This window comes from Odocoileus virginianus, chromosome 23 (assembly GCF_023699985.2).
Source record: "Odocoileus virginianus isolate 20LAN1187 ecotype Illinois chromosome 23, Ovbor_1.2, whole genome shotgun sequence".
In the NCBI taxonomy this organism is placed as follows: Eukaryota; Metazoa; Chordata; class Mammalia; order Artiodactyla; family Cervidae; genus Odocoileus; species Odocoileus virginianus.
In genome coordinates, this window is record NC_069696.1 from 52,257,743 (window position 1) to 52,284,447 (window position 26,705).

General features: G+C 41.9%; 1 long non-coding RNA gene across 1 annotated transcript in view; it reads right to left on the minus strand.

Moving 5' to 3' along the window:
• LOC139030701 (uncharacterized) overlaps positions 1–26,705 on the minus strand; it is a 168,161-nt gene that overhangs the window by 84,270 nt on the left and 57,186 nt on the right. Inside the window, exon 2 of the long non-coding RNA XR_011483110.1 lies at positions 3,420–3,493. This is a non-coding gene — a long non-coding RNA (uncharacterized lncRNA). The remainder of the gene's footprint in view (positions 1–3,419; positions 3,494–26,705) is intronic.

Below are 26,705 nucleotides of genomic sequence, written 5' to 3' on the forward strand. Positions count from 1 at the left end.
CTAAGAATTGTAAATGTTTCTGAAAATGAAACCATATATGTGAAATACAAGGAACAACCAGACATGATTAGGAATTACTTTCCAAAGCTAGAAAAAAAAATGATTTGAGTATACAGGTGAAATGGACTTATTACGTTCTAGGAAAAAATTAAGAACTAAGATTTTACACTTAAAAAACTGAATTACAAGGATAAGGAGAACAAACTCATATTAGACCCCATGTAGAAAAAAAATGTAATCCACAAGGGAAAAAAATCAGGCTAGCCTCAGACTTCTCCTCTTTACAAAAAAGGGTACAGAAAAATGGAACAACTACAGGGTTTGAAGGGAAAAACTTGTTATCTAAATATTTCCACTTCACCAGCTTCCTATCCATGTATGAAGTAATGATAAAGACATTCTCAGATATGTAAGAATTCTAAAAACAGGCTAGAAGATATGTTTCCATTAACAAAGATAAATTAAAATAGGAGCCTGGAAGTCAGGCAGTTGTGTATGAGGACTGTGGTGAGCATTCAGTCCAGTCCAGTCGCTCAGTCATGTCCAACTCTTTGCAACCCCATGGACTGCAGCACGCCAGGCTTCCCCGTCTATGACCAACCCCTGGAGTTTGCTCAAACCCATATCTGTCGAGTCGGTGATGCCATCCAACCGTTTCATCCTCTGTCATCCCCTTCTCCTCCTGCCTTCAATCTTTTCCAGCATCAGGGTCTTTTCCAGTGAGTCAGTTCTTCGCATCAGGTGGCCTAAGAATTGGAGTTTCAGTTTTAGCATCAGTCCTTCCAATGAATATCCAGGGCTGATTTCCTTTAGGATGGACTGGTTGGATCTCCTTGCAGACCAAGGGACTCGCAAGAGTCTTCTCCAACACCACAGTTCAAAAGCATCAATTCTTTCACACTCAGCTTTCTTTATAGTCCCACTCTCCCATCCATACATGGCTACTGGAAAAACCATAGCTTTGACTAGACAGACCTTTGTCGGGAAAGTATTACCTCTGCTTTTTAATATGATGTCTAGGTTGTTCATGGCTTTTCTTCCAAGGATCAAGCTTCTTTTAATTTCATGGTTGCAGGTACCATCTGCAGTGATTTTGGAGCCCAAGAAAATAAAGTCTGTCATTGTTTCCATTGTTTCCCCATCTATTTGCCATGAAGTGATGGGACCAGATGCCATGATCTTAGTTTTTTGAATGCTGAGTCTCATGTGAGCATTACATGAGTTAAAAATAAAAAGTTAAGCTTAAATAATTGCATTTTTCAAGCCAAAAGGCATGGAAATACCAGCAGTGTTCATGGCCCACAGACCCCGTGCCTCCTTAGACACCAGAGCACATAGGTGTTCTTGAGAGGTGCAGACCAGGGACAGGAAAGGCAAAGCGCCTGGAGACATGCTCTCTGATACCTCCACCAGCACACTCTGGCCAACCTCCAGAAATCCTCCACTGGGGTGACTTCACTTGAGTTCTTCACATGTCTTTCTCTAGGAATCCAGTCCATTCCACAGCCTGACTCCACTGACGGGCCTCCTTCTTACTTTCCTCCCAGAAGCAAGTCAAGGACACCAAGAGAGGCTGGTCTTTTCAGAGCCCACAAAGAATCTCAACAGCTACCCGCTTTCTGCAAGCCAGTCACACATTTCCCCCAGCTTTTGAGCTAGAGTTCAAAGCTGAGTGTTTCTGTTTTGTGTGAAACGTATCATTCACATGCATGTCTGCTCATATCTAAATAATCAGAAGTAAGTTTTTATTGTTAATAGCTTCTCTGGGATATAGAACAGCCTAAACCCATTAAAAATAATCAAGATAAATTTTTATTCATCAATTTAACAAATATTATTTTTGACTTACAAGATGGATATTACAAGAGCTACTAAAATGAGTAAAAGTTTGGTGCCTGCTCTCAAGTACAGGAGAAAGAAGTGAACAAAAATAATTGTGGTAAAACAGTGTATGAATTAAGTACAATAAGTGTGGTACAAATAATGAAATATGATAATTCATTAAAGGAAAAAAGAATTTCAAAAGAATAATAAAAGCATCTATTATATATAAAATAGACAACTAATAAGGATCTACTGTACAGCACAGCAAAAGCTCTATTCAATACTCTGTAGTGACCTATATGAGAAAAATAATCTAAAACACAGTGGATATATGTATATGCATAACTGTTTCACTCTGCTGTATACCTGGAAGGTAATAAAAACTTATAAATAAACTACACTCCAATAAATTTTTTTTTTTTAAAAAGCATCATTTGGGGGCAATATTAAAATGGACTTTCCTTGCAGTCCAGTGGTTAAGACTTTGCCTTCCAAGGTAGGGGGTGAAGATTCAATCCCTGGTGGAGGAGCTAATATCCCACATATCTTGGTCCATAAAACCAAGACATAAAACAGAAGCAATACTGTAACAAATTCAATAAAGACTTTAAAAATGGTTCACATCCAAAAAATTTTTAATAAATAAATACATAAAATTAGTGTAAACGGAAACATTTCAAGAGAAGGCTGTGGGGAGGCTGGGTTTTAATTTGTTGCTTTTTTTACAATGTAACCTAACAATTTATTCGTTTGTTCTTCCCAGGTGGCTCCACAGTAAAAAAAAACTGCCTGCAATGCAGGAGACCTGGGTTTGATCACTGGGTTGGGAAGATCCCCTCGAGAAAGCAAGAGCAAACCACTCCAGCATTTTTGCCCGGGAAGTCCCATGGAAGAGGAGCATGGCAGGCTACAGTCCACGCAGCTGCCAAAGACCTGGACAAGTCTTAGCAGCTAAACAACAACAAAGGTTTATTCACTATATTTTGTAAAAATTTAGTTATGGATTTCACTAGTTGGGTATTGCAAATCTAAGAAATCTGGCTTGAACTTCTTAGTTTAGGGGGAAAAAGGAATTAATTTTTTTAGAATAATACTGGAGATGTCTCAAGTGATCAGGAAGGGTGGAGGGCAGAGTTCTATAATAATTGGCCCAGTTTTCATTAAGTAACCATCCCTGGATCAGAGGCTGAGTCCATGGACATATTTTATAAAAATGGCAGTTCCTAGAGACCCACAAGGTTGAAATAAAGGAAGTAAGGTTTACAAAAGGAGAGAGAAAACTGTAAAGCCCTACCTGCTCAGTTGTATAAAATCTTAGTTCTTTAACACAGAAGAAAGACTTCTCTCTGAGCATTATTCAGTATCACATAAAGATGGCTGGGCAGCCACCTCCTTGCTTCTATTTCAAGTATAAACATAGACTACAAAAATCAACGGAACAACATGTACCATAGGGAGAAAAAGGAACACCTCTAGGTGGCTGATAATCCTGAGTACAGAGAAATCTCAGGTGCAAACTACTCAGAGACCACCAAAAATAAAGGCTTTGATGTGATCTATTTTATGAGATGACATTAGAAACAAAAGATACTCACATCTCCTTGAAGTTTTCCAGTTCCATAACCAGCCTATGAAAAATATAAGTTTCACATTGGCCTCTTCACTGCATCTGTGAACAAGTTAAAATTTTATTTAACATCCATTTCATCTGGTCAAATCTGAAGACAACCACCCTGAATCCTAGTGTTTCACCATTCCCAGACTGCGACCTCATATGACTAAGACAATCAGTAGGGAAGATTGATTAGCTCGGGTTCTTCAGAACCCTCCCCCAGCCCAGAAAACTCTATGCCTACTGATGTTCACTTTTATACAGTAAGATGGCCATTAAAGGTATACCTATTAGAGAACAGCAGGCTTTGCTGTGATGAATATCAGCACACGGTACCAGAACATTCATGGTCATTACTAGTACTCCCCTGCATTTTCCTGAGATAATTAAAGGACTGGAGGCTCAGCACACAGCACCACACTCAACTCTCAGATTATTCCCTGAGACCCTCAAGGAATGCTGCCAGATTCAGCAGATAAAAGTACAAGACATCCGGTTCAAGCTGAATTTCAGATAAATGAGCAATTTTTTCAGTAGAATTATACCCCATACAATAGTCGAGATTTACTTCTACTGAAAAATTATCTGAGATTCAACTCTAGCTGGGTATCTTGTATTTTATTTGACAATCCAATGCTCCAAGTTCCCTTTGGTAATACCTTCGGTCCTTTTCCTGAAAGGTTCAAAGAATTAAATTTCAACCAGCTTTTTGCCCAAACCCTAAAACTTTTTTACTTCCTCAATTTTGTGGTCACAAAACTCTGAATTCAGAGAATTCAGATATTCAGAGAATACCTGAGGTATGGGAGAAAAGAGGGAAAGCAAAAAATAAATAATAAATAATTTCTTTCCCCTGGTATAAATCTACCCTCAAAATAAAGCACTTGGAGCGTTGATGATTATTCCATGGGTTAGCCCTATGTAAGACACAGTGTATAGGATGGTGGAAATCTACGGAACCGTGCTATTGTTACTTCCTACAATACTGACAAGGTACGCTGACACCACCAGATGCATTCTTGCCAGGATGTGTGAGCCCCAGTACAGAGAAATGCTGCTGCCCCAGCAGTTCCTTGTCCATATATCATAAGCATGTGCACATCCTTACAAGGGGCCTGCCACAAAGGACGGAGGAGGCCGTACATCACCTCTCAACACCTAGAATTTATATTTAAAGCTACCCTTGCAATGTCAGGCCTGGGAGGTCCTTGTATTAAACACAAATCATAAAATACTTGAAGAATGAACCCAAAACCCATAACTCTGCCTTCTACTGTCACTTCTGTTTGAGAATTTTCAGTAGTTATTGTTGAAGTCAGGGTATGCGTGGGAAGGAAAGGGGGCTACATTCAACCAAGAACACAATATGATTCTAGAAGAGGGGGACAAAAGCTTTTCAGCAAAGACCTTAGCAAATAAAGTTTAAAAACAAGCCCCCAGGTCACATTCATTAAGTGGCCACAAATCTGATCTCTGGAGCTGCAGCATGTGACTCTGTAGGCTGACAATGAAAAGCATGAATGGGGATTTATTCTGCTTTATGGTTATACTTCCTGTGTTTCAGGGTAATCAGACAGTTAATGAGGGAAATTCCTTCTTTATGGGAAAACTCTCCATTAGTAAATGAAGAAGCTTTGATAAAATTAATCCATCACATTTTACAAGCTCTTCAGTGAAATAATGGATCTAGACAACAGTCATCAAGGAACCAAAACTTGATAATGGGAGGACGAGGCTGCCACACCTGCCCCCACTCATCCATCTGAGCATCACTTCAAGGGAGGCCACCAGAACTTCTAGCTTCAAGACATGAAACAACAGGAAGTACAGAATACCCACCACGCAGCAAAAAGTCTTGCCTACAAACTGAACCTGAATCTAATTGAACCCCCAGATCATTATATCATCCTCTCTGCTTTTTTGTATGTTTGAAATTTTTCATTTAAAAAGTTTTAAAAACCAGGTGTTGAGGATGTTCTTGGAAACCTTTGCTTCGACCTTTGCTTCAAATCCTTCTAATATGCATTAGTTCCCTTTCCAGCCTAAATATATTCACCATCCAGAATAGCTGAGTTTTCCTTTGATGACTGAGGTCATCATTTCAGGCTTAATACAACAGACTTCAAGTACAAGTTTCCATAGTGACTGATTTAAATCATGTAAAGGAGATGGCACTTTATATTAATCCCAGAATATTTATTCATTGATCATAAATAGTTTGCAGGATCTTTTCACATACTAAGTATTGCTACCATCTATTTTCTTGATGTCTGACCTTTTTTCTCATGAAAATTTTAAAAATATTCTAAACCACAGTGAGTGGAGGTGAGAACTGTGGCTGTTAAAACATGCTGGTTCATTGGAGGTTTACTTTATATTAAAAAAAACTTATGGCAAAGGATGGGGAGGCTTGGGCAAGACAATATTCCGTAAAGTTGCTGCTACCCACTCTTCCCCTTCTGCATGCCAGACTCTTGACTGAAAAATACGATCAACTGTATGTAATAAAAGTTGTCTGCAAGGGAAGTTAACTGGTTAACTGGTAGCTTCATGAAGAGAACCAGCACACTGAGAACGACTGGACTTTGTGTACACGCTCGGTTACTTCAGTCGTGTCTGACTCTTTGTGACCCCATGGACTATAGCCCGCTAGGCTCCTCCATCCATGGGACTGTCCACGTTGCCATTTCCTTCTTCTGACCCAGGGATGGAACCCAGGGTTCCTGCGTTGCAGATACCCGTCTCTCGCATTCCAAGAGGATTCTTTACCAACTGAGCCACCAGGGAAGCCCTGACTGAACTTATTCACACAGAAATATAAAGGAAAGGGAGTAGAGGTCTAAAAGAAACACCTTGTAGTTCTTTTATGGAAGAAACTGCTGGAAACCCTCTGCCGTTGAGGGGAGGGAACTGTGCCTCGGATACAATCTGAATTGTTCTTTTCCTCCATTCTTGCCATCCTCTTCTTACTCCACCCTGGTCCACAACGGAGTAGCTGCATTTGTCATCAATGTCCTTTGGTTAAACTTCTCTTAATGTACTTCAGAGTTTACTCTATGCATCCTTACTATCAATCATTTTGCTTGAGGATACTGTGATTCCTGCCAGTAGCCTCTCGAACATGCTGGTTGCTGACCTTTTGTATTAAACACTGACATACACTGTTTTTCTCTCAGTTTATGATGTGTTGTGACTTACTGCCTGTCTACTCTCTGAGCTCTTGATGGGCTATTCTGTATTTTTTGCCGGACTGTAGCAAAGGAAAGAGAACAGTTTGTTTTTACTTTTGGTTTTATATTTGTGGGAAAGGCAACTTTCTGATTGCTGAAAACCAACTTTTTTCTTCCTTAACCTATTTCTGTTCCAATGCCACTGGTCTTAAATACACCCATCTCCCCTCTGGCTTTCCCTCTGGGTAACTGTATGTTTCTCATCATGCCATGCCCCGTACAGAATAGACTCCAACCCCTCTGAGGATGGCTTGCTTTTCTTCAAATCCTACAAATTACTGAAACTTTGCTTATGGGTTGAAGTAGAGATCAAGGCTCTAAGAAAAAAAGGAAATTCTACAAAACCCAGAAGTGAGTTTAATAGGAAAGAATCCCTCTCTGTGATCCTTGCCCTTTTCTGATAAGAATGAAATGAAGATCTCTTGCCTCTTTCTTCCTTAAATACTCCTTTTCTCCCCCCTTCAACCCTATTTCCTAGACACAATGAAACTTGAAGATTAAGACCACCAAGCATCTGTGGCTTGAGAGGTACAATAAGTAGAGACTCAAGTTACAGGCTTGTGACAAAATGACATTGCCTAAAAAGGTAACGTAAAATGGTAAATTCAGAGGGAAGAGATGTATGTGCTAATGGATGCCTCCAGAGGAATGAGGGCAAAGAGCAAGAGTCCAGGAGAAAAACCCAAGACTTCACAAGAAAGAAAGTAATTATGTTGCAGATAGAATAGGACCAGAATCTATTTTTTTTTTAAAAAATGAAAAAGCCAAGGAACAAGTAAAATGGGCGTAAAACCAGGGACAATCAACAGCTGACTGACTGTATTGAGAGAAAAAGGTGAGAATGGGGAGGTTGGACAAGTGAATGGAAAATCACCAAATACAAACGTGAAATATGGTCCTTCTCTTTAACGATCCTTGTCTCCAGTCAGAGGAAGAAAGGACATTCAGAAGAAACTGACAGACCACTCTCTTCCAGATGACAAAAGGGAGGCTAAACATAGAAACAGCTCCACTTTGGACTGAAGAGCAGAAGCAAGGTGAGTGAACCAAGATTCAAAATTGAAGGGGACAGAAGCAAGGGGAGAGGCTGCGGCAGGAAGTGGAGGTAAATCTCTGCCATCATCACACAAGGAGGGTGGGATTTAGTGCTCCGAGCCTGGGTGGGGTGAGCTGAATACAGGCGGCTCTTTCCGTGGAGGCCCCTCGCACTCCCAGTCCAGCTCTGCACCCAAGCTTCCAGGGTGGGCTGAGCTGTGGGGTGGAGCAGAGGTTAGGGAGACACCATTGAGGTGGAGGGAAACGGAATAGGAGCCAGGTAGCTGGCAGCCCAGAGAGACCAACTCTGAAGGGAAAAATTCTGTCTCCTGCATGTCTTAAGAGAAAGAATCTAAGGTGACTCAATGCAGCAATCTGTTTAAATCCAGACTTATAGCCATCAATCCTTTAATAACTAGTTACTGATCACCTACCACATTCAGGGCACCAGCAGTCAAAATATGAAAAGAATCAAAAGAAAATAACCAAGAAGGTGGTCTAGAAGAAGACTTAATTTCCAAGATGAAATATTAGTAGCCTTGGGTTATAAACAATCTTGGACTCTTTCATTTGATCTAAATACAGATTCTATGTATCCATGCTTCTAGCCAAGTATCCAACAAATAAGCACACCAAACACCTACTATATGCCAAGATTTGTACCAGATGGTGGGGACAGAAAGATGTTAGACTTGATGCCCAACATGAATAGCTCTGCCCAGTAAGGAACGAGGGGGAAAAATGTTTAAACCAACATTACAGTGCCACATAAGCACAAATTAGATAGATGCCCAAGGTACTATGAGAGCTTGGGAACATCCAGATGGTAAAAGGGGAGGGAGGCACTCCAGTCAGAAGGAACAGCATGGGCAAGGACAAGGACAAGACAAACCACAAGGCAGATGCATGAGGGGCGAGTAGTTCCTGTGACTGGAGTCCTGGAAGCACAGGAAAAATGCAGGCTAGATAAGGGCAGAGCTTTTCAACTCAGCACTACGTACATTTTGTTCATCTCTTTGTTATGGAAGCTGTCTGGTGTGTTGTAGACTGTTTAATAGTATCTCTGGCCTCTACCCCTAGATGCCAGTACACACACACACACACACACACACACACACTCATAGTGACCATCAAAAATGTCTATAGGCATTGTCAAATGTCATCTGTAAGGTAAAACTGACAAATTTTGATCCTGGTTGAAAATAACTAGATTACAGAGGTAGAAATGGGTCAATTTACGAATGGTTTTACATGGGATTTGGATATTTTCTTCTAAGCAGTGGAAATCATGGAAGGAACTGACATGATCATATAGGGTCCTGAGACCTATCACTTTTGTTTGGAGGATCTGCAGAGGGACAGAGAGCTGGAGTAAGAAGCCCAGTCAGGGGAAGTCTACTTCGAGAGTCCATGCAGGGGAGGGGATGCAAGCCTGACCAGGGGCAGTGGCATTAGTGCAGAGAGAGGAGGGCAGGAGATAGGAAAGAGCTGATAAAATGATGTCATGTTCTCCTCCCTGCCCTCTCAGTCAAAATAATAACCAAAAAGCAAACAAAGTAAATCTTAAAATGATTAGAACTGGTAAATAGATTTACAATGTGGTGATAGAAAAATGAATACTTCATGAAGCTTTCCTGAGAAAGCATTACTGCTTTTTCGAAAATCATTTCACATTAAAATTAATACATTCATTTATTTAACAACAACACTATTAACTTCTGGGCTACTAGAAAATAAAAGAAACTATGTGTAAACACATGTAGGGTTACGTGTATCAAATGAAACCAGGAGACTTGCTGGGTCGGCGGCCAGTGAGACTTGAAGAGACCTCAATTCTCTCTCACCACTGCTTCAGAAGCTTACCTCATTCCAAGAACAAGAAAAAAGTAAAACTTCAGGCGAACAGCCCTGCCTGTTTCAAGGAGGTGCTCTTTCTTGCACATATGCAAGCACACACAGTTCATGAACTTATATAGCACCATTTACCCACTGACCTCAAAGTGCCAAGGCATTTCTGAAGGCAATTGATTGTTTCCTCTGAGAGTATCTTCAAGTGGGAAAATTAAAAATGCTTTTTTTAGGGATGACTGTCAGATAGCAACACATAGGTATACCACTTACCATTACCTCCACACCCACTGAGATCTGCAAAAGCAAGGCGGAACAAGAGCAGTTCATGCCAACAAGTCATGCCACACACTGGGCTGTCCATCATACAGCATCCCAGTGGTCCTCCGAAGGCCATTTTCAGCCTTCTCCCAGCACCAAACCTGAGACTCACATCCACCGTTTCCTCCGTAACAGCTCTGCGTGACCAAAACACAAGACCCCGTGTGTGCTGAGGCCATCATACAAACCAAAATCAGAGTAAAACCACAGACAGGAGGTGAGCCAGCCTTGAGTATCATTTAGGGAGGGGAAGCACTGAATTGGCTAAATTAACATTTTTCTCCTTCGAAGTCTCTGTTATTCCCTTACCTCTCCTATTGCTTTTTCAGCATTCAGGTAATTGACATTAACCAATCTCTCTGGAGGCCGCTGGTCTTTCCAAGGAGACTGTTACAGGAAAAGCTTATTCTGCCCAAACTTACTATTACTGAAACACCTCAGGAGACATAACATTTATAAACTTCCTGTCACCCAATGTGCTGTTTAGAAGCCATTCATTTTAACTTAATTTGCGGGCCTGAAAGTCTCAAGCCCACTTGCTATATAAAAAGTGACTTTTTTAGCGATTGCCCATTATCATCGTGCCTCCTGCCAACGGTGCAAAGTTAAAGAGCACACGGGGCTGGAAATGTTCTGTTTGTAGTTAAGCAACGAGCTGCAGGACAGGTCCAGCCCGAGGGCAGCCCTTCCCTCCTAAAGTCCAACAGCAATACCAGTGTAGCAAGCCACTCCTTCTCTCAAGGTGCTGAGACTGGCGATGGCCTACTTTAAGGTCAATGAATGTGTGTGTGTGTGTGTGTGTGTGTGTGTGTCTGTGTCTGTGTGTGTGTGTGTGTGTCTGTGTGCGTGTGTGTGTCTGTGCACGCGCGCGCGTGCTCAGTCCGCAGTGTTGGGTTCTTCAACCCCATAGACTGTAGCCCACCCTGTCCTTGGAATTTTCCAGGCAAGAGTAATGGAGCAGTGCGCCATTTCCTACTGCAGGGGGTCTTCCGACCCAGGGATCGAACCGAAGTCTCGTGTCTCCTGCGTTGGCAGCTCAATTCTTTACCACTGAGCCACCTGGGAAGCCCAAGATCAATGAAAACTTCAGGCAGATCTTTCAAAAATGTAGCTTAAGCTTCACTTTCCCTGCCACCTCCTCTTCATTTGTTTCCGTTAATATCTATCTGAATTGCTATTATTTATGTGGAGAAGGCAATGGCAACCCACTCCAGTGTTCTTGCCTGGAGAATCCCAGGGGCGGGGGAGCCTGGTGGGCTGCCGTCTATGGGGTCGCACAGAGTCGGACACGACTGAAGCAACTTAGCAGCAGCAGCAGCACCATGTGCAGAAAACCAAAATGCTTACCCTCAGAAAATTCTAATTGCTTATAAAGTACCAATTTATGATACAGTAATGAATAAGCTAATCACATGACTCACATGCCCCTCCTCTAGTGAAAGTGAAAATAGCTCAGTTGTGTCCAACTCTTTGCGACCCCATTGACTATACAGTCCATGGAATTCTTCAGGTCAGAATACTGGAGTGGGTAGCAGTTCCCTTCTTCGAGGGATCTTTCCAACCCAGGGATCGAACCCAGGTCTGCCGCACTGCAGGCAGATTCTTTACTGTCTGAACCAGCAGGGAAGCCCAAGAATACTGGAGTGGGTAGCCTATCCCTTCTCCAGGGGATCTTCCCGACCCAGGAATCAAACCGGGGCCTCCTGCATTGCAGGCGTATTCTTTACCAGCTGAGCTACCAGGGAAGAGGTCACCAATTTACAACCAAATACTATCAATACCATTAAGATCCTCAATGGTATACAACCTAGATTCCTGAAAAATAATAATCTGGAGAACCTTGGCACAGCTCCTTTCTGACCTGGGGTCACTGCCATCCACCTAGAACCAGAAGTGACAAATAATGCAGCGGGTAGTTTGGGGGTAAGAATTCAAGATTGTGAAGTCATTACCCATTGAACTATATGCATGAGTTAGGATCTTACATTTGGGATGAGAAACAGTATTCTTTTCCAGGAACTTTGAACCCTTGAACCAATATTCTTAAGCCAGTCAAATAGAACCACATTATTTGGATATTTATGTGGTATTCATTCAACAGCTCCCTTGAAACTATTTTTGGTAGGATCACCAATGCCCTCGTTTTTTGCTAAATCCATTCACTGGACACTTTTAAATCTTCACCTTAACTGACTTTTATCTTTGCTTTTATCCTTTCTTGTCAGGCTACTTTTGGGGAAACTTCCTCAACTTTTCTCCCAATTACACCGGAGAGAATGTTCTATTTGAGCAATTTTTTTTTTCCTGTGGTATCTTTGTCTGGTTTTGTTATCACGGTGATGCTGGCCTCATAGAATGAGTTTGAAAGTGTTCCTTCCTCTGCGATTTTTTGGGGTAGTTTCAGAAGGATAGGTGTTAACTCTTCTCTAAATAGAATGTTTGATAGAATTCGCCTGTGAAGCCTTCTGGTTCCAGACTCTTGTTTGTTAGGAGTTTTTTAATCACAGTTTCAATTTCGGTACTTGTGATTGGTCTGCTCACATTTTCAATTTCTTCCTGGTTCAGTCTTGGGAGATTGTGTTTTTCACTTTCCAAACTTCTTCTTATCCTTCTGTGGAGACAATAACATGCCCTATCTTGTCAAATCTGAGGACAATAGAGTTGTTTTTAAATTATTTTTGTTTCCCTGAACTCTCTGTTTCTTCAGGGGTCAGTTTTTTGTGATTATCTTTTGCATTCTCTTCCAAGCTGTGAAAGTTCTGAAATACAAGACTAACTAGGAGCAGAATTTGTCCGCTCAAAGGCTTCTGTTTAAAGGGACAGGGTGAGGAAGTAAGGGCCAGGTTTATTTATGGGCCACTGAAGGACAGAATGTGAAGGGCTTGACTCCAGGGTGATAACACCCACACTAACAGCCAAGTTTTCCCAGAATGTATGTTCAATTTCTTGAGAAAAGAACACTCTGGTTTGTTTTGTTGCTATTGTTTTTGCCTAAAGGAAAATGTTTGGTTTCTAGACTTTCTTAAGGAGAAAGTAGACTATGTGTTCTTATATAAACAAGTCTTTAAATATAAACCTTTAATATTCCACTTTCTGGAAACTCATTCCCGCTCAGTTATCTACTCTCTTTGAGGTTCAAGTATACATTCTTTTTTTCTTCTGGATTTACTGAGACATAACAGACACACAGCACTGTGTGAGTGTTAAGTGTGTGGCACGATTGATTTAGATCCATCATGAAACGATTATCACTTTAAGTCTAGTGAACATCTATCATCTCCTATAATACATAACGAAATTAAACTTTTTTTTCTTGTGATGAGAATTCACGATTTACTCTTTTATATATAACATAGAGCAGCATTAATTATATTGATTATGTAGTACATTACTTCCCTAGTACTTACTTACAACTGGAAGTTTGTACTCTTTTGTCTTCATCCAATCCCACTCCCCCACCCCGACCTCTGGTAACCACAAATCTGACTCCTTTTTCTGTGAAGTTTGTTTTTGTTTGTTTTTGAAGTATAACTGACCTATAACACCATGTAAGTTTCTGCTACAAGCACAGTGATTTGGCATTTCTATACGTTTAAAAATGATCACCACCATAATTCTAACCACAGTATGTCACCATTCAGAAATATTATGTTGTTATTGACTACATTCCCCACACAAACATTTCACACCTGTGAGTCATCTGTTTTGCAACTGGAAATCTGAACTGCTTAATCTCCCTCACCTATTCCTTTCCTCCTCTACCCTGTTCCCAAACAGCAACACCTGTGTGGTTTCTGTTCCTAAACTGTTTTTGTTTTAATTCACTTGTTTTGTTTTTTATTTATTTATCTATTTATTTTTGGCCACAGCATGTGGCTTATGGGATCTTTGTTCCCTGACCAGGGATCTAACCAGGGCCCTCAGCAGTGGAAGCACGGAATCTTAACCACTGGACTGCCAGGGAATTACCCTTGTTTTACTTTTTGGATTCCACATAGATGTTAAATTATACAGTCTCTGTCTTTCTCTGCCTGGTTTCACTTAGTGTTAACACCTTCGTCCACATTGTGGGAAACGGCAATATTTCACTCTTACGGCTAATATCACATTACCTTTATCCGTTTCTCTATTGATAGACATTTGGGTGACTTCCACTTCTTGGCTATAGCAAATAATGCTGCAATGAATCTAGAGGGAATATATCCTTTCTAATTAGTGTTTTTGCTTTCTTCAGATAAATACTCAGGAGTGGAATTGCTGGATCATATGGTGGTTCTATTTTTAGTTTTCTGAGGACTTCTCACACTGTTTTCCACAGCGGCTGCACCAATTTATGTTCCCACCAACAGCGCACAAAGGGTCCCCTTTTCTCTGCATCCTCATCAACACTTGTTATTTGTTGTCCTTTTGATAACAGCCATTTTAACACCTGTGAGGTGACATCTCATTGTGCTTCTGATTTGCATTTCCATGACGATTAACGATGATGAGCATCTTTTCATGTGCCTGCTGGCCATCTGTGTGTCTTCTTTGGAGAGCTGTACATTCAGATCCTCTGGCCATTTTTTAATTGGGTTAGATTCTTCTTGGAATATTCTAAACAGGCTACTCCTTCCTCAGCGGCAACCTCCTCTGCAAATATTATGGCTGAAAATTTCCTCCCAATCTGCAGTTTACTTCCCAGACCTGGAAACAGTCCCTCTGTCACTGATCTGTATGTAAACTGAGAACTCAGCATTGTCTCTCCTATCTTTGTTAATCCAACATGAAACTTGAAATCCATTTCATTATTACTAAGTTTCTTGTAATGTGCAGTTTCTCATTCCAGAGGCCATCAGCTGACATATCTTTAATTATTTTTGAGAAATCATACAAGTCTAATAGTCTTTCTGAATCTTTGTATATGAGACACTGTTTTTTTGTTGCTTTCACACATTAAGAACTTGGATGAATACTTTGTTCAAAACTTCTTCCCTCATAATTGCTTTTGGGGGCTTTAAAAAACTTATTTATTTATTTTGGCAGTGCTGGGTCTTCATTGCTACACACGGGCTTTCTCTAGCTGTGGTGTGCGGGCTTCTCATTGCGGTGACTTCTCTTGTTGTGGAGCTTGGACGCTAGAGCGCAGATTCAGTAGTTGCGGCACACAGGTTTAGTTGCCCCTTGGCACGTGGGATCTTAAGTCCCTGACCAAGGATCGAACACATTGCCTGCATTGGCAGGCAGATTCTTAACCACTGGACCAGCAGGGATGTCCCCCTCATATGTTAGTCTCTAGTGCTTTATATTATAGAGGTTACTCTATCACTGGTATTTAATATGGTAGAGGTGAAGTCTGAATTCTGCTTGATTTCTGTTCCTCTGCAAAAACTTGGTGAAGTTGAGGTTTCATAGCAATGTTTTTGCCTATAAAGTTGAAATATTTTTGCCAGGACATGCCTGAAAGCAAGTCTTACCCTGTTTATTTTCTGTGGGAATTACTGAATGCTATCAAATGCTGACTTAGTCTTTCTTCCATTTGGGAAAGTTTTCTTCTTTATATCTTCTATTATTACTTTGATACCATTTGTGCTGACTTTATCTTCAGAAACTCCCTACACTCATGGTTTCATTATCTCATCTCTGCATTCCATATGGATCAACTTCACTATTACCATGTTCATCTCATTACTTTTGCATTCAAAGGAGCCTCTCAACTTCATCTTCATGGTAACAAACATAGTGTTTTCTGTCTCGATAATGTCCTTTCTTCCTTCCAAAGAAGATTTCAGAAATATGTTTTAGTTTCCTTTAACAGGTCATTTCTCAAATTATGCATTCCATATGTCTTCTCAAGACAACAGTCCCCTTTTTAGAAGTTGCAGAAACTGTCCAAAGTTTCCATGTTGATTTTATTTGTTTGTTTGGTCACCCTTTACAGAAGAGCTTTATCCAGTTCCTCTCTTCAGATGAATAAGTTGCAAATATTGCTCTTAATCCCCTACTTTCTTCTCACTCCCAAGTAAATACACCCTAGATTACAAGGATTCCCTGTCATCCAGATGCCAGAATTCCCCTCTCAGACTCTAAAGCAGGAAAAAAAAAAAAAGTGATTATTTATATATACAACAGTCACATCCTTATGACAGAAGACTGCATTTCATTGTCCACAAAAGCCATGAGAATGTCTGCTCTCCTACATGCTCGTCTGTAATGCACCCTTCCCTCTCCTCCATCGAGAGGTGGTATCTAACAGCATCCCCTGAATGCGGGCTGGCCTCGGTGATTCACAAACCATCAGAGCACAACCACATGACTGCTTCGTGATTTCTGAAAGCAGATCATGTTACAATAGGTCACATATCTTCCATCTGCTTGATCTCCAAATTCTCCCACTTAGAACCCAGCAGCTCTGCTGAGAGAAGTCCAAGCCACACAGGCATTATGTAGCTGCTGCAACTGACATTTCCAGTTGATCGCAGCCTTGAAGTTATCCTCACCCAGGTGCCAGACGTATGAGTGAAAAAACTTCTAGATGATTCCAGCCCCAACCCACCTGGAGGTCCCATACATTGTGGAGATGAGACCAACCATCCAAGTTACTAACTCACTGACTCCATGAGCATCATTCAATGGTTGTTGCTTTCAGCTCTTATGTTACAGAGTGGTTTGTTACACAACAATAACTAAAGCTTCCAACTAAATTTCTTATATGACTCAGCCATTTATGCACTATAATTTTGACAGGCTAAGAAGGAATGAACTCTGATTCCTGCTGTTTGGAGTACTATGAGTAGGTTTATTTATTTATGGATAAATTTCATTTGAATTTGGGAAAGAGTTGAAAGAAGGCTAACAGTTCTTGCTTTGATGTCACTTCTTATCTCCATTTCTTTCTGTGGCTGACTTCACATCCCAGATATAGAGTTCCCTTGCACGACTGAGGAGAAGGCAGAAAGGTCACGCCTGCCTCATGAAGGGGTTTCCACGTGGTTTCCACGTGGCTCTCTCACTAGTGGAGACCTCAGGGGTGCACAGTGGCATCAGGGCTGTCTCTGCCTGCCTTTGCCCGCTGTGGCCCTGCTCACGTTTACAAGTTCCATACCGCAGCCTCCCCTGCAGATGTCTCATTCCCTCCCCAGCTCCCCCAAAACCGACTCACTATGGCCTTAATGATGGGATAGAGAGTTTTCTTAAGGTAAGAAATCTCTACATAGTGAGAAAATTGTTTCCATTATTTAAAAGTTTTAAGGCCCCTGACTGAATAGAGTGTTTCCCACATATGCACATAAATTTTGTCATTTTAGGTCACCTGCAGAGTAAACACAGCTTAGCATTCTGTCTCGGACATGGGAGCAGTCCAAACACAAAATGCCAAAGGGGTGTCACAGGACAATATAACTCACTCTCAAGAAATCATTGTGTCTCTCTGATTCATAAATATATTACCCTTCTGTGAACCTTTATTATTTTCAATCCAGACCCTATCTTGGGAATGACTTGTTTCAAAAGCATATGACTTACTGTGTAAACTAATGTGTGTTTTTTTTTTTTCTATTTGTCCTAAATTTCTCTTCTTTCAGGCTTCAAAGAGTTCTCCCTGCCCATTCTTGTGCTTTGGAATTTGGTGAACTCAAACATATTGATGCCCTTCATGGCTTTGTCGACTTTGATCATCTCCCCATGCAGCCTTCATCTCTGTGGGCTGAAAGTCTTAATCTTCTTAGTTTGACCTCATGTTTCAGCCCACATATTCCCTTAATTCTTTCATCTGCCCTTCACTGGCCCTTCTAAGAATCATATTTCTTTGTTAAGGGGTACTAACCACAGACACTATTTCAAGAGCAGGTGTTCCCAGCCTTATCTTTAACTCTCTCTAGTGGACTATTCAATCAAGCAGGCTTATATGTTTCCAGGAGGTGGGGGCAAACAGGAAGGTAGAAATATTTCAAAGTCAATATCAGAGCACAGTTTGGAAATATTTTGTCGCCAGAATGATGCAAAGGGAAATTACTCCCTGGGCTCCTTTGGTATCTATTCAAACTTGAATGGCCTGATTTCCAAAGCATGTGGGAGCTACAGCGGTAAGCACTGTAGGAAAAACAAAGAGCCTATTTTTATACAGAATGTTCTGGGGTGTGTGGGGGGAGGAGATACAAAACCAGAAAAACAACTCCACATTTTGTACATGGGGAAAAATTAAAAATAGGATGGCAGCTTCGTTTTGATATTTTGGTTCTTGGAAGCTGTTGTTTTTGTAGAAATGGAGAAAAAATAAACAAATGGAACAGAAGGTGTTATACACAGGAGGAATATAAACACAGACTCATAGTATGTTAGTGCTGTGAAGAGAACTCCAAGGTTCCAACACAACAGGGGCTTCCAGAAACCAGGCTTTGGACCAGAGATGGGCTGCCGCTGCGAGATCCACAGAGAGGGGCTTGTTACAAAAGCCCATGGGGACCATACTCCTAAAAATACTGATTCAACAACTCAAGAATAAGGTCTGAGGAGTCTGCAGTTCTTTTAATTCCTTAGAATTATTTGATATTCAGGTACATTTGTGAAACACTAATCTAAGGCCAATGGTTTCCTACCTTTAATCCTTTGCATTTTCATAGCATTTTGTTTTGGCAGAAGAACTCTTCTCTTTTTGAAATCCCACCTGGAACCTAAACACATAAAATCCTTTAAGAGAAGCTTTCCTGATGGGACTGGGGTGACCAGACTGAGACCTCCTTTACAATTATACCCACTTGTTCTTTAAGTGACACTTCAGTATCACCAGAGAGTTCAAAAGGCGACACAGACACAGCTTGAAGACAACTGCTCTGGTCTCATTTCCTGATCATATGGATGGGGGGGCTGGAGCCCAGGGAGGTGGTGCCCACCAAGTTCACAGGGTAAATTAGAAGGCGGGTCAACTGGGACGAAACCCAAGGTTGGTGCACGGCCCCTGCCTGATGCCCGGCAGCAGCCACCAAACGCACTGGCTGGCACAGGCCCACCAGCAGCTCCCTCGGCACCAGACCAGGCTTCCTGGGGGCTCCAGGCTGCTCTCCCTCCAGAAGGTGCAGCCAGCCCCCACCCCATGGCTGTCCTCAAGGAGCCCAAGGGGGATGCATACACTCATCCCCCAAAGGAAGGTTACTCAGTGAGAAGTCCAGGCGTTCCCCTTGGCTTTCCATTTTCATTACAATTCCAAACAAGGGCAATGCCAAAGAACGTTCAAATTACCATGCAGTTGCACTCATTTCACTTGCCAACAAGTTAATGCTCAAAACCCTTCAAGGTGGCCTTCAACAGTACATGAACTGAGAACTTCCAGATAAACAAGTTGGGTTTAGAAAAGGCAGAGGAACCAGAGATCAAATTGCCAATATCTGTTCGATCACAGAAAAAAAAACAAGGGAATTCCAGAAAAACATATACTTCTGTATCATTGACTATGCTAAAGCCTTTGACTGTGTGGATCACAACAAACTGTGGAAAATTCTGAAAGAGATGAGAATACAAGACTACCTTGCCTGACTCCTGGAAAACCTGTATGCAGGTCAAGAAGCAACAGAACCAGACATGGAACAACAGACTGGTTCAAAATTGGGAGAAGAGTATATCAAGGCTGTATATTGTCACTCTGCTTACTTAACTTCTATGCAGAGTACATGATGCAAAAGGCCAGGATGGATGAATCACAAGCTGGAATCAAGACTGCCGGGAGAAATATCAACAGCCTCAGATATGCAGATGACACCCATAGCAGGCGCATGCATGCTAAGTTGCTTCAGTCACGCCCAACTCTGCAGCCCTTTGGACTGTAGCCCACCAGGCTCCTTAGTCCAAGGAATTCTTAGGTTAAGAATACTGGAGTGGGCTGCCGTGCCCTCCTCCAGGGAATCTTCCCGACCCAGGGAGGGAACCCATGCCTCCTATGTCTCTTGCAATGGCAGGCAGATTCTTTACCTCTAGCACCACCCCTCGAAGACCACCCACAGCAGGAGCTCCTGCTAAACCAGAAAGAGAGCAAAGCCACACCCTGAATCCCTGCTACACAGTACCTTCTGTGAGCTACCCACTTCCCCTTGATCAACTACCAACAGAATATTTGTACATCCAATGAATATGTATAATACAGATACAAGTTATGAATGAAGGACAGTAAAACAAATTCCCCTGAAACTGCCACCCAACATAAGAAACAGAACATTTCCAAAAGAAGTTTCCATGTGCTTCCTCCCCAAAGCCATCCTGGGGCTCCCACCCCACTACCACTACCATCCTGAGTTTGGGTTCTTCGGCCTTCTCTTGTGTTTACATAGAAATGTATCAAAAATGCCTATGTCACTAAATATTCTATTATTTGGTTTTGCTCTGAACTTTAAAAGGGGGCAGCACACTGCTGTGATTCTTTTGTCTCACCTCTCACGTTCATGTTGCTGACATGCAGCCGTGTCATACATGTAACTGCTTCCTCACTCATGACTGTCAGGTACCCCACGTAACGGGATTATACACATACGCCACACTCATTGCTAAACAAGTCGCTGAGTGCTTACTATGGACCAGGCACCGTTCCAGGTGCTGGAGATGCAACTGTGAACACACAGACACATTCTCTCCCTTCACAGTGCTTAAATTTCAGGGGGACGCGTGCACTGCGCAACTTATTCTATCTTCTGTCGAGACGCATTTGTTTCCTTCGCTTTGTCCCAGATTTTTCTGCTATTACTAACAGTGCTGCCACGGACATGCTAGGGTCCTCGGTGCTCCTGCACTGGCGTTTCTGCAGAGCAGTGGATGGAAATGCTGAGGGCATGTGAGAACCACCTGGGGAGTTCTGAAGGCCATCAGTGTTCAGGCCCTACCTCCAGAGCCTCTGTTTCTCAATGTCCTGGAAGGGACCTCAGAACTGAGGTTTTTTTTACAGACTCCTACGTGATATTACTGGGTAATCTGTTTAGGAGTCCATCCACTGATTAAATTCATGCCACTATTCCCTCTGAACCTCCCAAGTTTCTTTAAGGAAAAACCAGTTCAAATGACACCTCTCCTGTTCAGCCTCCTGTGACCACCCTCCTCCACACCATCCCTGACCCCCATCATGCACTCACACACTCAGAATCATTCTGTTCCTTTTCTGTGTGCACACTGCCTTCTTGTTCACGTCACCAAGTGATGTAGGATTGCAGATGTATACTAACACCTTTGTCTCACTCATAGTCTGTGAGCCTTATGATGGACAGACAAGGCTGTCTCACTTGTCATTCCAACACAGTGCCTGGCACAGGGTAAATGTTGGCTAAAAGAATAAATAAATAAGAGATGTCTAATGTTTTATTACAAGTTATACTGAAAAATTACTTAGGAAATGGAAATGTAACAAAGAAAACACAACTGTGCAGACTGGGAGGAGAGAAGGAACATCTACCTTCAATCTCTTGAGAAGGAAACCCAGGTGACTGTAACATATCACAGCTACTAATAACAGATCAAGAGCTTAGAATTCTCAAAATGCAATTCACAATCTGGCCACACAGGCAAAAGTTAGCTGGGGAGCATACACAGTTCCCAGCTTCACTGGAGACAAGTGACTCAAGAAAATGCAAGACAGCCTGTTGTAGTAAAAAGAATATGGATTTGGAAATTGGACAAACTTGCTTAGCCTCCTGACTTGGCATACTCGGTCTCTAAGTTGTGTCCAATTCTTTGTGACCCATCAACTGTAGCCCACCAGGCTCCTCTGTCCATGGGATTTCCCAGGTAAGAATTCTGGAGTGAGTCGCCATTTCCATCTCCAGGGAATCTTCCTGAAACCCACATCTCCTATATTGGCAGGTGGATTCTTTACCAGTGAGCCACCCGGGAAGGCCCCTGACGTGGCACATACATTTATGTGCACAAATAACTAACTGTCCTTGTTGAGGCCATCTATGAAATGGGAATGTTTATCATTCCTAGCTCACAGGCGTAGCATAATAACTGCCATCACTTTGTCAGTGATAGCTTCTGTTTGCTGTGTTTGCCTTAAGCCAGGCACTGTGCTGGGCAGCCTGCAGATGTCCTTTCACAGTGTCTCAGGTGGAAAGTCTCCTCTCCACAATAGACAAGTTAATGGACATCCCTGAGCTCCCTCGACTGGCTGTCTAGGATTTGAGATCTGATTCCAGACTTTTGTTTTAGCAGTTCCAGATGAGGTCAAGTCCCTTAACCTTTCCGAGCCTGAAAGGCAGACACTAATAGCAATCACCACATTCATTGCTACAAATATTCAACAAGGCAATCCACATATTCTCAAAAAACATACAGAGGGCTCAAATGATGCTCATAGTCCTTACGTCTATCAACACCACTGCCTTCCTTCTGTTTTCATTTTTCCAGTTCTCTGCCTCACGGAGGACATCACCATCTGCTCAGTTATTCAGGCCAGAGCATGTAAATAAGTCTTGATGACGCTCTTGCCCTCAACCTCCACGTCCATTCACCAAGGCCATCAGGTCTCTACCTCTCCCCGTATCATTGCCACCCCACTACCTCGGGTGAAGGCCACCGCCCCTGTTCATTTGTTACCTCAGCAGACTCCCTGCTGACCGTCCTGCCTGCCTCCCATAAGCAACCTCCTCCTTCCAGCCAGAGTGATGTTCAAAGATGAAGTCTTCTCCCCAAACACTCCTGTTCAAAATTCTGACGAAGTCTGTCATTCAAGGTGAGACTGTCCTCCACACCACAAGGGGGCACCTCATCATAAATTTATCTGACCCAGAATACTTACCCACATTTTTTCACAGATTTTTAACAAATCTTTTGGTGAAGGACAGTTGATTTACAATAAATAAATACATAAATATTTTTTTAAAAATGGTAAAGTCTGAACTCCTCAGTACACAAGGACAAGAGCCAGACTGATCTGATCTGACTTAGTCTCCAGTCCCACCTATTACCATTTTGGCAGACTTAACCTACCCCCTTGCATAAAAGAGTCATTCTACTGACTAATAACAATTTCTAATACTATTCTCACTGTGCTAAGTGCTCTACCCACATTACCTGTTTTCATTCTGAAAGCCCAGGCTATGACCTTTCAAGACCTTAAAGACAAATGACTTCATATGTGCAAAAAGTTAACAGGACTTACAAGAGAATCCCAGTTCTAGTCCCACATCTGTCAAGTTCAGCAAAGAAAACAATTACAACTACATACATATTTACCCCTCTCAAAATTATACACCTAGAACCAAATGCTTATTAGTATTGCCAAAGACTCAGCACCACCTGACAGAAGTTGTTAAGTCACTCAGCTGTGTCCAACTCTTTGCAACCCCATGGACTGCAGCATGCCAGGCTTCACTGTCCTTCACCATCTCCTGGAGCTTGCTCAAACTCATGTGATGCCATCCAACCATCTTATCCTCTGTCATCCTCTTCTCTTCCTGCCTTCAATCTTTCCCAGCATTAGGGTCTTTTCCAGTGAGTTGGCTAGTTACATCAGGCAGCCAAAATATTGGAGCTTCACCTTCAGCATCAGTCTTTCTGATGAATGTTCAGGATTGATTTCTTTTAGGATTGACTGGTTTGAAATCCTTGCTATCCAAGGGACTCCTAAGAGTCTTCTCCACTACCAAAGTTTGAAGGCATCAATTCTTTGGCACTAAGCCTTTTTTATTGTCTAACTCTCACATCCACACATGATTAGTGGAAAAACCATAACTTTGACTATACAGACCTTGCTGGCAAAGTAATGTCTCTGCTTTTTAATACAGTTGTCTAGATTTGTCACAGCTTTCCTTCCAAGAGGTAAGCATCTTTTAATCATATGGCTGTAGGAGCGGTGGCCGAGAGGAGATATGCCACATCCAAGGTAAGAGAAACCCCACTAAGACGGTAGGTGCTGAGAGAGGACATCAGAGAGCAGACAGACTGAAACCACAATCACAGAAAACTAGCCAATCTGATCACACGTCCACAGCCTTGTCTAACTCAGTGAAACTAAGCCATGCCGTGTGGGGCCACCCAAGATGAATGGGTCATGGTGGAGAGTACTGACAAAATGTGGTCCACTGGAGAAGGGAATGGCAAACCACTTTAGTGTTCTTGCCTTGAGAACCCCATGAACAGTATGAAAAGGCAAAAAGATAAGACACTGAAAGATGAACTCCCCAGGTCAGTAGGTGCCCATTATGCTACCAGAGATCAGTGTAGAAATAACTTGAGAAAGAATGAAGAGATGGAGCCAAAGGAAAATCAACACCCAGTTGTGGCTGTGACTGGTGATAGAAGCAAGGTCTGATGCTGTAAAGAGCAGTATTGCATAGGAACCTGAAATGTTAGGTCCATGAATCAAGGCAAATTGGAAGTGGTCAAACAGGAGATGCTAAGACTGAACGTCAACATTCTCAGAATCAGCAAACCAAAATGAACTGGAATGGGTGAATTTAACTCAGATGACCATTATATCTACTACTGTGGGCAGGAATCCCTTAGAAGAAATGGAGTAGCCATCATAGTCAACAGAAGAGTCCGAAATGCAGTACCTGGATGCGATCTCAAAAATGACAGAATGATCTCTGTTTGTTTCCAAGGCAAACCACTCAATATCATGGTAATCCAAATCTATGCCCCGACCAGTAACGCTAAAGAAACTGAAGTGGAATGGTTCTATGAAGACCTACAAGACCTTTTAGAACTAACACCCAAGAAAGATGTCCTTTTCACTACAGGGGACTGGAATGCAAAACTAGGAAGTCAAGAAATACCTGGAGTAACAGGCAAATTTGGCCTTGGAGTACAGAATGAAGCAGGACAAAAGCTAATAGAGTTTTGTCAAGAGAACGCACTAGTCACAGCAAACACCCTCTTCCAACAACACAAGAGAAGACTCTACACAAGGACATCACTAGATGGCCAACACCAAAATCAGACTGATTATATTCTTTGCAGCCAAAGATGGAGAAGCTCTATACAGTCAGCAAAAACAAGACCAGGAACTGACTGTGGCTCAGATCATGAACTCCTTATTGCCAAATTCAGACTGAAATTGAAGAAAGTGGGGAAAACCACTAGACCATTCAGGTATGACCTAAATCAAATCCCTTATGATTATACAGTGGAAGTGAGAAATAGATTTAAGGGATTAGACCTGATAGACAGAGTGCCTGATGAACTATGGATGGAGGTTCGTGACATCGTACAGGAGACGGGGATTAAGACCATCCCCTTGGAAAAGAAATGCAAAAAAGCAAAATGGCTGTCTGAGGAGGCCTTACAAATAACTGAAAAGAAGAGAAATGAAAAGCAAAGGAGAAAAGGAAAGATATACCCATTTGAATGCAGAGTTCCAAAGAATAGCAAGGAGAAATAAGAACGCCTCCTTCAGTGATCAGTGCAAAGAAATAGAGGAAAACAATAAATGGGAAAGACTAGAAATTTCTTCAAGAAAATTAGATACCAAGGGAACATTTCATGCAAAGACGGGCTCAATAAGTGACAGAAATGGTATGGACCTAACAGAAGGAGAAGAGATTAAGAAGAGGTGGCAAGAATACACAGAGAAACTATACAAAAAGGATTTTCACAACCCAGATGATCACAATGGTGTGATCACTCACTGAGAACTAGATATCCTGGAATGTGAAGTCAAGTAGGCCTTAGGAAGCATTACTACGAACAAAGCTAGTGGAGGTGATGGAATTCCAGTCGAGCTATTTCAAATCCTAAAAGATGATGCTGTGAAAGTGCTGCACTCAACATGCCAGCAAATTTGGAAAACTCAGCAGTGGCCACAGGACTGGAAAAAGTCAGTTTTCATTCCAATCCCTAAGAAGGGCAATGCCAAAGAATGTTCAAACTACTGCACAATTGCACTCATCTCACACGCTAGTAAAGTAATGCTCAAAATTCTCCAAGCCAGGCTTCAGCAATATGTGAACTGTGAACTTCCAGATGTTTGAACTGGATTTAGAAAAGGCAGAGGAACCAGAGATCAAATTGCCAACATCCGCTGGATCATCGAAAAAGGAAGCGAATCCAGAAAAACATCTATTTATGCTTTATTGACTATGTCAAAGAATTTGACTGTGTGAATCACAATAAACTGTGGAAAATTCTGAAAGATACCAGACCATCTGACCTGCCTCTTGAGGACTCTGTATGTAGGTCAGGAAGCAACAGTTAGAACTGAACATGGAACATGTTGTTTCATGTTGTTCCATGTTTGGTTCCAAATAGGAAAAGGAGTACATCAAGGCTGTATATTGTCACCCTGCTTATTTAACTTATGTGCAGAGTACAACATGAGAAACACTGGGCTGGATGAAGCACAAGCTGGAATCAAAATTGCCTGGAGAAATATCAATAACCTCAGATACACAGATGACACCACCCTTATGGCAGTAAGTGAAGAAGAACTAAAGAGCCTCTTGATGAAAGTGAAAGAGGAGAGTGAAAAACTTGGCTTAAAGCTCAACATTCAGAAAACTAAGATCACGGCATCTGGTCCTTTCACTTCATGGCAAATAGATGGGGAAACAGTGGAAACTGTGGCTGACTTTATTTTTCTGGGCTCCAAAATCACTGCAGATGGTGACTGCAGCCATGAAATTAAAAGGCCCTTACTCCTTGGAAGGAAAGTTATGATCAACCTAGACAGCATATTGAAAAGCAGAGACATTACTTTGCCGAAAAAGGTACGTCTAGTTAAGGCTATGGTTTTTCCAGTAGTCATGTATGTATGTGAGAGTTAGACTAAAGAAAGCTGAACACTGAAGAATTGATGCTTTTGAACTGTGGTGTTGGTGAAGACTCTTGAGAGTCCCTTGGTCTGCAAGGAGATCTAACCAGTCCATCCTAAAGGAGATCAGTCC